This window comes from Mirounga angustirostris, unplaced genomic scaffold (genome assembly GCF_029215605.1).
Source record: "Mirounga angustirostris isolate CCGP_5_RB_7025 unplaced genomic scaffold, mMirAng1.0.hap1 SCAF_7, whole genome shotgun sequence".
In the NCBI taxonomy this organism is placed as follows: domain Eukaryota; kingdom Metazoa; phylum Chordata; class Mammalia; order Carnivora; family Phocidae; genus Mirounga; species Mirounga angustirostris.
The window spans coordinates 128,589,980-128,605,976 of NW_026991715.1; the positions used below are offsets into that span (position 1 = coordinate 128,589,980).

Sequence of the window (15,997 nt, forward strand, 5' to 3'; positions counted from 1 at the left end):
ATCCCTTTACCTTCAGTCTGTGTATGCTTTCTGGCTAAAGTGAGTCTCTTGTAAACAGCATATGGTCAGATCATCATTTTTTAATCCATTTGGACATTCTGTGTCTTTTAATTGGAGAATTTAATCTGTTTGTATTTAAGGTATTATTGATAGGTAAGGGCTTACTATTGCCATTTTGTTAATCATTTTATTGTCTTTTTGTTGATTCACTGTTTCTTGTTTCTTATTCTGCTATCTTTTTTGTGTGTTTTGATGTCTCTTGATATCAGCATACTTTAACTTCTTTATCATATTCTTTCATCTAATCACTACAGGATATTCCCTTGGGGTTACTGTTAGGCTTACATAAAATATCTTAAACTTATTACACCCTATTTTAAATTTATAACAATTTAATTTTTAATAGAACTTAGGGGCGCCTGGGTGGCTCAGTCAATTAAACGTCTGCCTTCAACTCAGGTCATGATCTCAGGGTCCTGGGATTGAGCCCCATGTTGGGTTTCCCTGCTTAGCAGGGAGACTGCTTTTCCCTCTGCCCCTCCCCTGCTTGTGCTCTCTCTCTCTCTTTCAAATAAGTAAATAAAATCTTTTAAAAAAATAAAATTTGTAAATTTTACATTCTTACTTCTCCTCTCCCTCACCTTTTAAGTTATTGCTGTTTTAATGTACATGTTTTTTACATTGTCTTAACTTATAACAGATTATTGTAGTTATGGTTATTTTTATTACATTTATTTTAACTTTTAAACTAGAGTTGGAAGTGAATATGTATTCTGCAATTGCTGAATAGCAGTCCTATATTGCAGAATCTAACTATGATTACATATTTAGCATTACTAGTGAGATTTATGCTACCTTTTTATGTTTCTTTGATGTTAATTAGCATTATTTTACTTCTACTCCAAGAGCGCTCTTTGGCACTTCATTAAAGGTAGGTCTGGTGGTAATGAATTCTCTCAGTATTTGTTTGTTGAGGAAAGTCTTTATCCCTCCTTTGTTTCTGAAGGACAACCTCACCGGGTATAGAATTCTTGGTTGACAGTAGTTTTTTTCAATATTTTGAATATGTCCTCTCATTCTCTTCTAGCCTAAAAGTTTTCTGTTAAGAAATCCACCAATAGTATTATGGGGGATTTCTTGTATGTAACTTTTCTCTTTTCTCTTGCTGCTCTTAAAGTTCTTTTTTTGGTCTTTGACTTTTGACAATTGAATTATAATGTGTCTTGGTGTAGCTCTATTCAAGTTCAACCTATTTGGGGTCCTTTAAGCTGCATGGATCTGGATTTCCATTTTTCTCCCCAGGTTCAGGAAATCTGCAGCTGTTATTACTTTACACATAATTTCTGTCACTTTCTTTTTCTCTTCTTTTTCTGAAATTCCCTTAATGCAAATATTGTTTCTTTTCATTATTTCCTACAATTGCCATTGGAAATTACCCAGTCAGAGGAGAAAAAAAAATGAAAAAGAGTGAATTTCCTCCTCTGACTGGGTAATTTCCAATGACCTATCATCCAGGTTGCTAGTGATTCTTTTTTGCATTGTCAACTCTACTTTTGAAACTCTCTATTGAATTCTCCAGTTAAGTTATTATATTTTTCAACTCTAGGTTTTCGAGCTTTTTTGTTTGCCTGATGATTGCTATTTCCTTGTCAAACTTCTCATTTTGTTCATGCATTGTTTTCCTAAGTTCATTTTGTTGTCTGGCTGTGCTATCTTGTTTGCTAAATTTCCTTAAGAGGATTATTCTGAATTCTTTATCTGATAGTTCATAGATCTTCATTTCTTTAGGATAGGTTATTGCAGCTTTACTAGATTCCTTTGATAGTGTCATATTTACCTGATTTTTCATGATCCTTGATTCCTTACACTGGTATCTGCACATTTGAGTAATTGGACTCCTCTTCCAGAAGTTATAGGTTTGCTTTGGCAGAGACTGTTCTTCAGTCAGCTCAGTTTGGGTTTCTGGGTATGTCTGCTGGTAATGTCCTTGGGCAGGTGGAACCTACTATTATGGTCTATTTTTGGATGAGGCAACTGTTTGAGCTCAGAGGACAGGAATGGGGGGTGTGCCTCTGGCTCAGAACAGTTGGATAGGACTGCTGACTTCATTCCCTATGCAAGTGAGGCTGTGAAATAGGCTCCGTGGTTGTCTGGATTCTCTCGTCAGGCTTAGTAGATGATTGAGACTAAGTACTATATTCAGTAATAGATAGGGCTATGAATTAGCTTTACTGACCCGGCAGGGCAACAAGATGGGATCCAGGGCCTATACAGCTTGTTGTTTGGAGACCTGAATCAGGCCAGAGTGTGCACTGAATTTCCTGAGTCAGGTGAGGCCACTGGTTTTGCTATGTAGACAGGGTGGGCCACATGCTGTATCCTTTGTTCAAGTGCCATTGTATGAAGGGCTGTTGAATGGACTATGCAGTTTTATATATGCTCTAGTTAGTTTTTCTGGTCAAACAGGTTGAAGGCTATATTCAGCAATGAGAGGGGCTATGAATTAGGTTCCCTGCCTGGGTACAGAAAGAGAAGCAGCTTTAAAGCCAGTAAACCTCTTTGTTGTCTTAACTCAAACCAGCCCATACCCCAAGTTCCATGGCTGAACAGAGCCACTAGCTTTGCTTTACAAACTATTGGCTCTGCCTGCCCTTCTTTAGGAACACCTCTGGGCTACACCATTTGCAGAAGTTGTGGCCAACCCTACTTTATGGACAAATTGGGCCAGAAGACACTCCCCACAGTGAGTGGGGCTGTGTCTCAACCCCCTTGCCTAGATGGGAGGTGAAGGGGCTGATCCAGGCTACTTTCAACTTTCCAAATAGTATCTCCAGTTGGGAGGGACCAAGAGCTTCCTTCAGCATTGACTATGAATTTATTCCCCTGCCTCTACATAGCATGGGTATGCTCCACACTCAGTACTGGCTTTGCTCTGGGGGCAATCAGTTCTCCTCTCCTGCCACTCAGCTGGAGAGTCACTGGGCTGCATAGCTTCCAGGACTTGTTGCCAGCCCTCCCAGTCAGATGGGACAAGAAGACAGTCTCCACAGTGAATGAGGCTGTGTCAGCTCTTTTGCCTAAGCAGGAAGGGTCAGGGTTGCTCCAGACTACTGTTAGTTTCCCAAACCATCTTTCTCTTTGGGGTGGGGATAGGAGCTACCCTCAACCTTAGCTATGAACTAATCCACCTACCTGTGTGTAGCATAAGAACCCTCCACACCCCATACTCATTTTGTTTTAGGGACAATCAGCTCTGCCCCTCTACTCAGCTGCAGCACCACTGGGCTATACAGCTGCCAGGAGTTGTTGCCAGCACTTCTGGTCAGATGTGGCTAGAAGACATTCTCCACAGTGGGTGGGACTGTGTTGCTACTCCTTGCCTGGGTGTGGGCAAACTGGGCTCTGGGGCCGGGAAAGATCTGAATCAGGCCGAGTTCCCTGCCAAGTTCCCTGGTCATAGTTCACCCCCAACTGCTTCTGCAGATGAGCAAAACTGCTGGTTAGGATTACTACTTGGGCACTGCAGGTATGAATTTGGTCTGCCAAGATTTGTATGCCGGTTGCAAGTCCTTTCCCTTTCTCCATCACAGTCTGATTACCAGTGGTTGAGCCCCACAGATTCTCCTGCGATCTTCATGGTGTGAGATAGAGTGGGGACTCCCACAAAATGGCCCAAATGTTGGGAGAGCGGAAGTGATTGTCTCCCCTACCCCAGGTTCTCTTTTCCCACTGGAGGAACCAGAGGCTCAGGGGAAACATCTCCTCTTACCCTTCTAATGCAATCTGTCTTGGTCTCTATTGTGCTTCCGTCTCACCTCTGTATTCTAGGATTCTCTGAGTGGTGTCTTGTTCTTGAATAGTTGTTAATCTGTTCTTGTCAGGAACAGCCTATTTCACCATCTTGGTGACATCACTCCATGTCTGTCCTTTTTATAAGCACACAGTGATTTTCCATATATTGTCTCATTTGACCATATAAGTTCTGTAAATGATAAAGACAACATACAATAATGGTTAGGGGCATAGGCTTTACAATAAAGCTGAAATATTACCTCTGACTAGCTGTGTGAACTTGAGCAAATTTTTTAACGTTTCTGGGCTCAGTTTACTCATTGTAAACAAATAAGAATACTATTGCTTACCCCATATAATATTAAGAGAGTTAGACAAGGGGAAATGCTTGGTAATAGGGACTACATCTGCTGATGCTGAGATTTAGTTATATCTATACATGTAAATTTGGTCAATATATACACTGGCTTCAAGCAGTGTGGCTTTTTCACTCACACATATATTTTGGGATTCTAGGCATGTTGGTACAAAGAGATTGGCCTTTTAAACAACCATATAATATTTCTTAGTATAAATGTTCCACACTGGTTTTTGTGTGTCTGTGTTTATGTTTTTGCTTTTGCCTTTATTTTTAACTGATTCCCTAAGCATACATGGCCATTTAGGTTGCTGAAACAAATTTGCTATTCTGACAATAATGCAATGAACTTATTTTTTGCCAGAAAAAACATAATAGTTTTATTAATTTATTGTCTGTGTCTAATTTTTTCTGTGTATTCTTTTATATTATAATAATTTTGTACTATTTTTTATTATGTTATGTCAGTCACCATACAGTACATCATTAGTTTTCGATGTAGTGTTCAACGATTCATTAGTTGTGTATAACAGCCAGTGCTCATCACACCATATGCCCTCCTTAATACCCGTCACCAGGCTAAACCATCCTCCCACCCCTTCCCCTCTGAAACCCTCAGATTGTTTCTCAGAGTCCATAGTCTCTCATGGTTCATCCCTCCCTCTGATTCCCATCCCCGTCAGTTTTCCTTTCCTTCCCCTAATGTCCTCTGTGCTATTACTTATGTTCCAAATATGAGTGAAACCACATAATTGTCTTTCTCTGCTTGACTTCTTTCACTTAGCATAATCCCCTCCAGTTCCATCTATGTCGATGCAAATTGTGGGTATTCATCCTTTCTGATGGCTGAGTAGTATTCCATTGTATATATGAACCCCATCTTCTTTATCCATTCTTCTGTTGAAGGGCATCTTGGCTTCTTCCACAGTTTGGCTATTGTGGACATTGCTGCTATGAACATTGGGGTGCATGTGCCCCTTCTTTTCACTACATCTGTATCTTTGGGGTAAATACTTAGTGCAATTACTGGGTCATAGGGTAGCTCTATTTTTAATATTTTGAGGCACCTCAGTACTGTTTTCCAAAGTGACTATACCCACTTGCATTCCCACCAACACTGTAAGAGGGTTCCCCTTTCTCCACGACCTCTCCAACATTTGTTGTTTCTTGCCTTGTCAAGTTTGGCCATTCTAATTGGTGTAAGGTGATATCTCAATGTGGTTTTGATTTGAATTTCCCTGATGGCTAATGATGTTGAACAATTTTTCATATGTCTGTTAGCCATTTGTATGTCTTCTTTGGAGAAGTGTCTGTTCATGTCTTCTGCCCATTTTTTGACTTGATTATTTGTTTTTTGGATGTTGAGTTTGAGAAGTTCTTTATAGATCTTGGATACCAGCCCTTTATCTGTAGGGTCATTTGCAAATATCTTCTCCCATTCTGTGGGTTGCCTCTTAGTTTTGTTGATTGTTTCCTTGGCTGTGCAGAAGCTTTTTATCTTGATGAAGTCCCAAAAGTTCATTTTTGCTTTTGTTTCACTAGCCTTTGGAGATGTATCTTGAAAGAAGTTGCTGTGGCCGATGTTGAAGAGGTTACTGCCTATGTTCTCTTCTAGGATTTTGAGGGATTCCTGTCTCACATTGAGCTCTTTCATTCATTTAGAGTTAATCTTTGTGTATGGTGTAAGAGAATGGTCGAGTTTCATTCTTCTGTATATAGCTATCCAATTTTCCCAGCACCATTCATTGAAGAGACTGTCTTTTTCCATTGGATATTTTTTCCTGATTTGTCAAAGATTAGTTGACCATAGAGTTGAGGGTCCATGTCTGGGCTCTCTATTCTGTTCCATTGATTTATGTGTCTGTTTTTGTGCCAATACCATGATGTTTTGGTAATCACAGCTTTGTAATATAGCATGAAATCAGGCAACATGATGCCCCCAGCTTTGTTTTCTTTTTCAACATTTCCTTGGCAATTCAGGGTCTTTTCTGGTTCCATACAAATTTTAAGATTGTGTTCCAGCTCTTTGAAAAATGCCAATGGTATTTTGATAGGATGGCATTGAAAGTAATTAATTTCTCATACATATTCCTTACACATTTGTGCTAGCATTTACTAGGTAGATGCCAACAAGTAAATTTCTGGGATGTAAGGTATCCACATTTTTAGTTTCAATAGATAATACCAAATTGCTTTCCAGAAAGACTCTCCAAAAATTCATTTCACCTCATCTTTGACAATATGTCAAATATCATAAAATTATCAAAAGTTCTTACACTGAACATTCAACAAACCAGGAATAGAAGGAAGGTACCTCAACATAATAATAGCCATTTATGGAAAGCCCACAGCTAATATCATACTCAACAGTGAAAGACTAAAATTTTTCCTCTAAGAAAACAAGACAAGGATATTTCCATTCAACACAGTGTTGGAAACCCTAATCAGAGCTATTAAGCAAGAGAAAGAAATAAAAGGCATCCAAATTGGAAAGGAAGAAGTAAAATTATCTCTGTTCACAGATGATATGATCTTATGTAGAAAATCCTAAATAATCCTCAAAAAACCCTGAAGATTCCACACACAAAAAATAATAAACTAATAAGCAAATTCAGCAAAGTTTCAGGATACAAAGTAAATACACAAAAAATTAGTTTCATTTCTATATAATAACAATGAATAATCTGAAAAGGAAGCTAAGAAAATAATTCCACTTATGATAGCATCAAAAAGAATAAAATACTTAGGAAAAAACTTAAGGAAGTGAAAGACTTTTATACACCAAAAAGTACAAAACATTGTTGAAAGAAATTAAAGAAGATACAAATAAATGGAAAGGCATCCTGTGTTCACAGATTGGAAAATTTAGTATTCTTAAAATGTTCATACTACCCAAAATGATTCACAGAGTCAATGCAATCTCTATCAAAATCCCAATGACACTTTTTACAGAAATGGAAAAATTCACCCTAAAATTCATATGGGGTCTCAAGGGACCCAGAATAGTCAAAAAATTTTTTTGAAAAAGAAAAGCAAAGTTAAAAGACTTAAATTTCTAATTTCAAAACACATTACAAAGCTACAGTAATCAAAGCAGTATGGCACTGGCATAAAAACAGACCAATCGAATAGAATAGAAAGCCCAGAAATAAACCTTCTCATATGGTTAAATAATCTTTGACCAAAGTGCCAAGAGCACTCAATGAGGAAAAGACAATCTCTTCAATAAATGGTATGAGGAAAATTGAATATCCACATGCAAAAGGATGAAGTTGGACCCTTATCTCTTTTTTTAATTAGTTTCAGGGGTAGAATCTAGTGATTCATCAGTTGCATATAACATCCAGTGCTCACTATATCAAGTGTCCTCCTTAATGCCCATCACCCAATTATCCCTTCCCCCCACACCTCCTCTCCAGCAACCCTCAGTTTGTTTCCTAGAGTTCAACATCTCTTATGGTTTGCCTCCTACTCAATTTTCATCTTATTTTATTTTTCCTTCTCTTTCTCTATGCTCATCTATTTCGTTTCTTAAATTCCAAATATGAGTGAAATCATATGGTATTTGTCTTTCTCTGACTGACTTATTTTGTTTAGCATAATACCTCTAGTTCCATCCACATTGTGCAAATGGCAAGATTTCATTCTTTTTGATGGCAGAAAAAAGTCTCCTCAACAAATGGACCTTATCTTAAACCATACATAAAAATTAACTCAAAACAGTAAAGACCTAAACAAAAGACCTAAAGTTATAAAATTCCTAGAAGAAAATTTAAAGGGAAATCCTCATGGCATTGGACTTGGCAATGATTTCTTGGATATGACAACAAAAGCACATGCAACAAAAGCAAAAATAGACAAACGGGACTACATCAACTTAAAAACTTTGTGCATCAAAGGATACAATCAACAGAGTGAAAAAGCAACTTACAAAAAGGAAGAAAATAATTGCAAATCATACACCATATAAGGAGTTAATATCCAGAATACATAACTAACTCCTACAACTCAACAAAAGATCAAATCACCCAATTTGAAAATGACAATATGATTCCATTTATATGAAGCACTTAGAGTAGTCAAAATCCTAGAGACAAAAAAATAGAATGGTGGTTGCCAAGGAGTATGGGAGGGAAGAATGGGGCATTATTGTTTAATGGGTATAGAATTTAAGATTTTCAAAATGAAAGGAGTTTTGAAGATGGAAGGTGGCAATGGTACCACACAATATGAATGTACTTTATACCATTGAACTATATGCTTTAAAATGGTAAATTTTGTTATGTGTATTTCAACAAAATAAAAAGGGGTTGAGCAAAGGACTTGAATAGACACTTATAGTTATACAGATGACTGATAAGCATGTGAAAAGATTGAAAAGATGCTCAATATTACTAATCATCAGAGAAGTGCAAATCAAAGCCACAATGAGATATCGACTCACACCCATAGGATAGTTACTATTTAAAAAAAAAACAAGCAAAAAAACAGAAAATAACAAGGTTTGATTAGGATGTGGAGAAATTGGAACCCTGTGCACTATTGGTCAGAATGTAAAATGGTGTAGCTGCTATGGAAACAGCATGGAATTTCCTCAAAAATTTAAAAATAGAACTACCATATGATCTGGCCATCTCACTTCTGGGTATATAACCAAAAGAATCAAAAGCAGGGTCTCAAAGAGATAGTTGCACACTCATTCATAGCAGCACTATTTACAGTAGCCAAGAGGTGGAAGCAACCCAAGTGTCCATCAATAGATAAATAGAGAAACAAAATGTGGATACAATGGAATATTATCCAGCCTTAAAAAGGAGGGAAATCCTGTCACATGCTAGAACATGAATGAACCTCGAGGACATTGTACTAAGTAAAATAAGCCAGTTACCAAAAAACAAACACTGTATCATTTAACTTATATGAAGCATCTAAAGTAAAAAAAAAAAAAAAAATTTAGTGATAATGAAAAATACTTTTTAGATTGTTACCAATCTGATAAATGGAAAGTTTTTTTGTTGCTTCACTAGTGAGGCTAAGTATCTTTTTATATGTTTATTGACCATTGGTAGCACTTCTCTGTATTTCCTGTCCACAGTCTTTGCCCATTTTTCTTCTGGTTGTTTTTTTTTTTTGTTTTTGTTTTTCTTATTGACCTATAAATGTTTTCAATATGTTCTGGAAGCTAATTCTTTATCTCTTAAATGTATGGCAGATTTTTTCTTCCAATTTTTCTCTTGCCTTTTGACTTTGCCTATAATGAATTTCCTTTTTTTTTTTTATTGTGGTAAAAAAAAACAGATAACATAAAATTTACCATTTTAATCACTTTTATGTGTATGGTTCAGTGGTAGTAAATGTATTCATTTTGTTGAGCAACTATCACCACCATCCATCCCCATGACTCTTTTCATCTTCTAAAACTAAAACTGTATGCCTATTTAACAATCAGTCCCATTTTCCCCTCCTCCTAGCTCCTAGTAATCATCATTATACATTTGGTCTTTATGGTTTTGACTACACTAAGTACCTCATATAAGTGGAATAACAAAATAATAGACTTTCACTTTTTTGACTGGTTTATTTCCTTTAGCATAATATCCTTGAGGTTCATCCATGTTGCAACGTGTCAAAATTTTATTGTTTTTTAAGGCTGAATTATATTCCATTGTATGTATGTGCCACATTTTGCTTATCCATTCATCCACAGATGGGCACTTGGATTGCTTCCATATTTTAGCTGTTGTGAAAAATACTATTTTGAACATGGGTATACAGATATCTCTTTGAGACCCTACTTTTAGTACACCCAGAAGTGGAATTACTGGATCATATATAATTCTGTTTTTAATTTTTTGAGGAACCATCATACTATTTTTCATAGTAGCTGTGCCATTTTACATTTCCAACAACAGTGCACAAGGTAAAGTTCAAATTTATTCACTTTCTCATCACCCTCATTGTTTTGTTTTTTAGATAATAGTCATCCTAATGGATGTGATGTGGTATCTAATTGTAGTTTTGATTTGCATTTCTCTGATGATTAGTGATGTTGAATCTCTTTTCATGTGCTTATTTGCCATTCATTTATCTTTTTTGGAGAAACATTATGACCCAGGCCAGCTACTCACTGAATTCACAGGGCTTCCCCCACTCTGTCATGGCTGGCAATGTTACGCCCCAGGGACAGAATCTAAAGCCACATTGAGCCCACACACATTCAGCAGACACAGGTGGATTTTTATCTTGGTAAATCTGAAATGTCAATTTGTAGACTAAGGCTGAAAATCTCTAAAATTCTTAAAGCCACACACTGCTAGTAAGGTGGTTAAGGTGACAATACAAGCTCTTGGTATTGTCTTTTCCCCATGAAGTTAGTAAGACTCGTATGTTAAGTGATGTCTTCTTAGGGATGCAGGAGTGGAGTGTTTTGTGGGGTTTTGGGTTTTGGTTTTTTTGTTGTTTTTTTGGTTTTGTGTTTGTTTTTTATTGGATGTTTTGTTTTGTTTTGTTTTGTTTTTTTGAGAAATGTTTATTCAAGTCCCATTGCCCATTTTTTAATTGAGTTCTTTGATTTTTTGTTGTTGAGTTTTAGGAGTTCTCTATATATTCTGGATATTTTCTCCCAATCTTTCTTTGGCCTTTTGACTTTGCCAATAATAGTTTTTGATATATGAAAATTTTCATTTTTATTTAGTCAAGTGGATTATTTTCCTTGTACTTAGTTTATTTTGTGTCTTGTTTCAGAAAATCATTTCTACACCTAGAAAAAATATATTCTCTTGTATTTTCTGCTTATGGTTTTAGGTGGGTTTTTTTTCATATTTATATCTTTAATGGATCTGGGATTTATTTTTGTGAATGATATAGTTGGGGATCAAATTTCTTTTTTCCAAATGGATAGCCTGGTCTCCAAAACTCAGCTAATAACTAGCTTTTCCTTTCTTTACCACTTTGAAATGCCATGTTGATTATATTATAAATTCTTACAGATTTTTAAAAATTAAAGTATAGGGGTGACTGGGTGGCTCCGTTAGTTAAGTGTCTGCCTTTGGCTCAGGTCATGATCACAGGGTCCTGGGATCTAGCCCCCGGAGGGATCACTGCTCAGTGAGGAGTCTGCTTCTCCTTCTCACTCTCCCTTTGTGTGCTCTCTCTTTGTCTCTATCTCTGTCTCTCTCAAATAAATAAAAATCTTAAAAACTTGTTTAAAAATTTAAAAATTAAAGTATAGTTTATATACAATGTTATATTAGTTCTAGGTGTACAACATAGTAATTTGACTATTCTATACATTGCCATGCTCACCACAATAAGTGTAGTCACCATCTGTCATCATACATTATTACAGTATTATTAACTATATTCCCTATGCTGTACTTTTCATCTAACTGGAAGTTTATACCTCTTAATCCCTTTTACCTACTTTGCCCATGCACCCCCCTCAGCTACCTCCCCTCTGGCAACCACCAGTTTGTTCTCTGTATTTATGAGTCTGTTTCTATTTTTGTTTGTTTGTTCATTTGTTTTGTTTTTTAGATTCCACATAAAAGCAAAATCATGTGGTATTTGTCTTTCTCTGTCTTATTTCACTTAACATAACATCCTCTAGGTCCATCCATGTTGTCATAAATGGCAAGATCTCATTCTTTTTATGGCTGAGTAGTATTCCATTGTATATGTATATAAATGTGTATGTGTGAATGAATATGAATGTATACATATATATACACACACACACACCATATCTTCTTTATCCATTCATCTATTGATGGACACTTAGGTTGCTTCCATATCTTGGCTATTGTAAATAATGTTGCAATAAACATAGGGGTGCATATCTTTTCAAATTAATGTTTTCACTTTCTTTGGGTAAATACCCAATAGTGGAATTATGAGATCAAAGTGGTTGCACCAATTTACATTTCCAGCAACAGTACACAAGGGTTCCCTTTTCTCCACATCCTGCAGATGTTTTTTAATTATTTCTGAATTTCCTAAATATTCCACTGATATATGTGTCCCTTTTTGTACCAATATCACACAGTTTTATTAAGTCTTTATAATATATTTTCATAAGCAGTAGAGAAAAGTTTCGTAATTTTTAGAATCAGTTTTTCAAGTGGCATAAAAATTTTTGAGGGGATTTTGATTGGGATCCCATTGATTTTATTGATTAATCTGAGAAAAATTGAAACCTTTAAGGATTAAATTATTCCATACACAAACATGATGTATTAGCTTTTTATTTCAGTTCTCCTTTCATGTTCTTCAATAAAGTTTCCATAAAGTCTTGCACACTTATTTTTAGACTTACTCCTTAGCAGTTTAGAGTTGTTGCTCTAACAAATGAGATTTTTCTATTATTTTCTAGTTGATTGTTGATGGTACATATTGTTTTTTTATATGTTTAACTTGCTTTCTGGCTAACTCACTATATTCCCATATTAGTTCTGTCTGGTCATTAATTATCTTGGGTTTTCCTAGATGGAGGTTACTATCAAAGGTCTCCCAAGACTGTAACCAAGGTATCAGTCAGCCAGGATGCATTCTCATCTGGAGGCTTACCTGGAGAAGTATCTGCTTCTAATCTCACTCAGGTTGGCAGAATTCATTTCCTTATGGCTATAGAACTGGGGGCTTAGCTTCTTGTTGGGTGTCAGGTAAAGGGCCCTCCATTCATAGAGGCTGCTTCTGGTTCCTATAGGCAATCCACAAGTCCTTGCCAAGTGGGCTTTTCCAACATGGTCACTCATTTCATTAGGTCAGCAGCAAGAAGGTCTAGAGAGAGTCTGCTAGTAAGACAGAGTCATATAGAATGTAATATAATTATGGGAATGACATCCATTCATTTTTGTCATACTCTGTTAGAAATAAATCACAGGAGTCTGCTTCTCCCTCTGCCCCTCCTCCCACTCATTTTCTCAATCTGTCTCTCTCTCAAATAAATAAATAAAATTAAAAAAAAAAGAAAATATATCTCCTTGCACCTACTTTTTCCAGTAGCTAATACATTGACTGGCACTTAGTTGACATTTAATTCCATATTTGTTGAATGAGTGGCAAAAATGTTTGTTTTTATGAGTTGGAAACAAGCATAGAGAGAGGAGAAATGAAAGGGTTAGGAAAAGTGTAACACATGAAATACTTTTCGAGAATTCCCCCAAATAGTTGCCCTTAATTGGGAGTTTTCTATGAGTAGGCATCATTCCAGGTGCTGTATACAAATATTTTATATAATCCCTTTGACAACTTATGAAAGAAGTATTATTATCCCCATTTCACAGATGATAAAAAGATGTCTGGAGTTAAGTAATGTGCCCTCTGTCATGCAGGCTGGGGTTCAAATCTGATGAATGCCTATGTTGCTTATCCATATTCCTACACTGGGAAGTAGCAAACCGCAATATTTATGAGCCTATGTATTTTTTTTGAAAATTGAGTGAAACATGTCCATTTAAATTAAGAGGGAGGGCTGAGGACTGTAGCAAACTCAAGAGCCCAAACTCCATCTAAAGAGGATAACTTTATGACATGAGGAAATGCAGTCTATTGAGGCTAGAACTTTCAAATTTTATCATGAAAGGCTAAGAATCTGGGATTTTGTTTCTTGACTCAAATGTTGGGAACTATTTCTAAATAAAAATTTAAAAGACTCTTGAGATAAAACATCTATAAACAAACTATTAGTTTGCAAATTTTATTTTTTTTTAATTTAAAAAAAATTTTTTAAGATTTTATTTATTTGCGAGAGAGAGAATGAGAAACAGAGAGCATGAGAGGGAGGAGGGTCAGAGGGAGAAGCAGACTCCCTGCTGAGCAGGGAACCTGATGTGGGACTCGATCCTGGGACTCCAGGATCATGACCTGAGCCGAAGGCAGTCGCTTAACCAACTGAGCCACCCAGGCGCCCTATTTTTTTTAATTTTATTTTATTTTATTATGTTATGTTAGTCCCCATACATTACAGCATTAGTTTTTGATGTAATGTTCCATGATTCATTGTTTTCATATAACATCCAGTTCTCCATGCAGTACACGCCCTCCTTAATACCCATCACTGGGCTAAGCCATCCCACCACTGCAAATTTTAATATATACTGCATCTCCCCAAATAAGTTTTGAACAGCCAGGGGGCAGCATGAGGGTATAAAATGTTATTGAGTATGAAATGGATGAACTGCAATGCAAGTCTAGTGCACTTCACAGCTTTGCCCAGAGTGCAGACACAGAGGGCAGGGAGAGCCAGCTATCATGTTGCAGAAAAAGAGCCCACAGAGACTGGAGGAGGATGAGGTAAGGCCCCACTGTTGGTGTACATTCTGTATTCTCCAGGCATCCCCAGGGAGGGCACATTCCTCAAGGGCAAGCAGCAGAGCTGTTGATTTAAAAGATTCTTAGAATATTCTGATTCAATACCCCAGTGGAGTTTTCTTTGCCTGGAAACAATACATCTAGGCCATGCCTTGAACTGTGGGACATCCATAAGGAAGACTGTCATGATTCTAGGCCCCTAAGCAGTTTCCTGAGGCTTGGAAAGTCCCTTCAGGTCTCTCATCCTTTGACTTCTTTTTTCCCTTCCCAGGGAAGAGTGCTGATCACACCACCAAGTCTCAAGCCGATTCTCCATTCTTGACTTCTGGAGAAAATTGGAAGATTGACTATTGTCATACAGTGAGTCTGCAGTTTTTCAGTGAAGTTTTAAAACAGTTGCAAAGTTACTTACAATTACTTCTAGGGGTGCCTGGGTGGCTTGTTCGGTTAAGCGTCCAACTCTTGGTTTCAGCTCAGGTCATGATCTCGGGGTCCTGAAATCAAGCCCCATGTCAGCCTCCCTGCTCAGTGCGGAGTCTGCTTAAGATTCTTTCCCTCTCCCTCTTCCTCCCCCTCTGCCCCTCACCCTGCTCGCGTGCGTGTGCTCTCTCCCTCTCTCTCTCAAATAAGTAAATAAATAAAATCTTACAATTACTTCTAGAAAATCTAAGTAGCTAACCAATAAGCCCATCCTTCCTGGAATGCAACATGGCTCTCTGAGATTATTAGGGAATTTAGACAAGATGAGATGAAGAGGACTACAAAGAAGTTTGCACAGGTCCAGGTATAAGAAAAGAGCCATGTGATAGAGAAATTTGACTGCGAGCTGTGAGTTGGGTCTGGATGTGATCCTCTTTTTCTCTCAAGGGGGCACCAGGTACTGAAGGCCACCCGGACAGGTTGCTGGCATGTGCATTTTGAAAAAGCTTCTCTGTTATTTTTGATATCCTCTCCCCTCACCACCCCCACCAAAGCCCAGCTGAAAATCCCTGTGATAAAAGAAAAGAGAAATGAAAAAGGCATCCTGGGAAAGCAAGGCTGTGGATTGGCCAAGATGGACACAAAGCAAAGAGTGAAGTCATTCCTTCCTAGGGAAGACGTGAAAAGGTCCTTACTGTTTACTGCAACCTCACTGTGACTTGCTTGCCTTCTAACATTCCCCTGGGGAGATAATAAATAGATACAGTGCTTTACAGAGCAATGCTCCTATTGTTCCCCTGCCACACAAAGCTACTCAGAAATGGTGCCCTGGGGCTGTAACCCTAATTTCTTTTTAACATTCACGAGCAAACCAATCGTGGTTGCAGATAAAGACTCCAGAGATATTGTGCTACTTTCTCAATGAAAAAGAAGAATTGAGGCTATGCTGAACTCCACTGCAGAACAGAGCACAGTATAATACATTCCATTATGCATTTATTCCCTCCACTGTCGGCATACAGAATAGTCCCAACATGCACACTCTGCTCTTCCCTTAGTGCTCCTACCAGGCCCTCTCCCATCCCACCTTCATGCTCCAGTGCATTTCAGACCATA

General features: G+C 37.4%; 1 long non-coding RNA gene across 1 annotated transcript in view; it reads left to right on the plus strand.

Annotated features, from left to right (window-relative positions):
• Nucleotides 1–15,997, plus strand: part of LOC123833985 (uncharacterized) — a 320,764-nt gene that overhangs the window by 277,943 nt on the left and 26,824 nt on the right. The window contains exons 6-7 of the long non-coding RNA XR_010413335.1: nt 12,635–12,747; nt 14,733–14,821. This is a non-coding gene — a long non-coding RNA (uncharacterized LOC123833985). The remainder of the gene's footprint in view (nt 1–12,634; nt 12,748–14,732; nt 14,822–15,997) is intronic.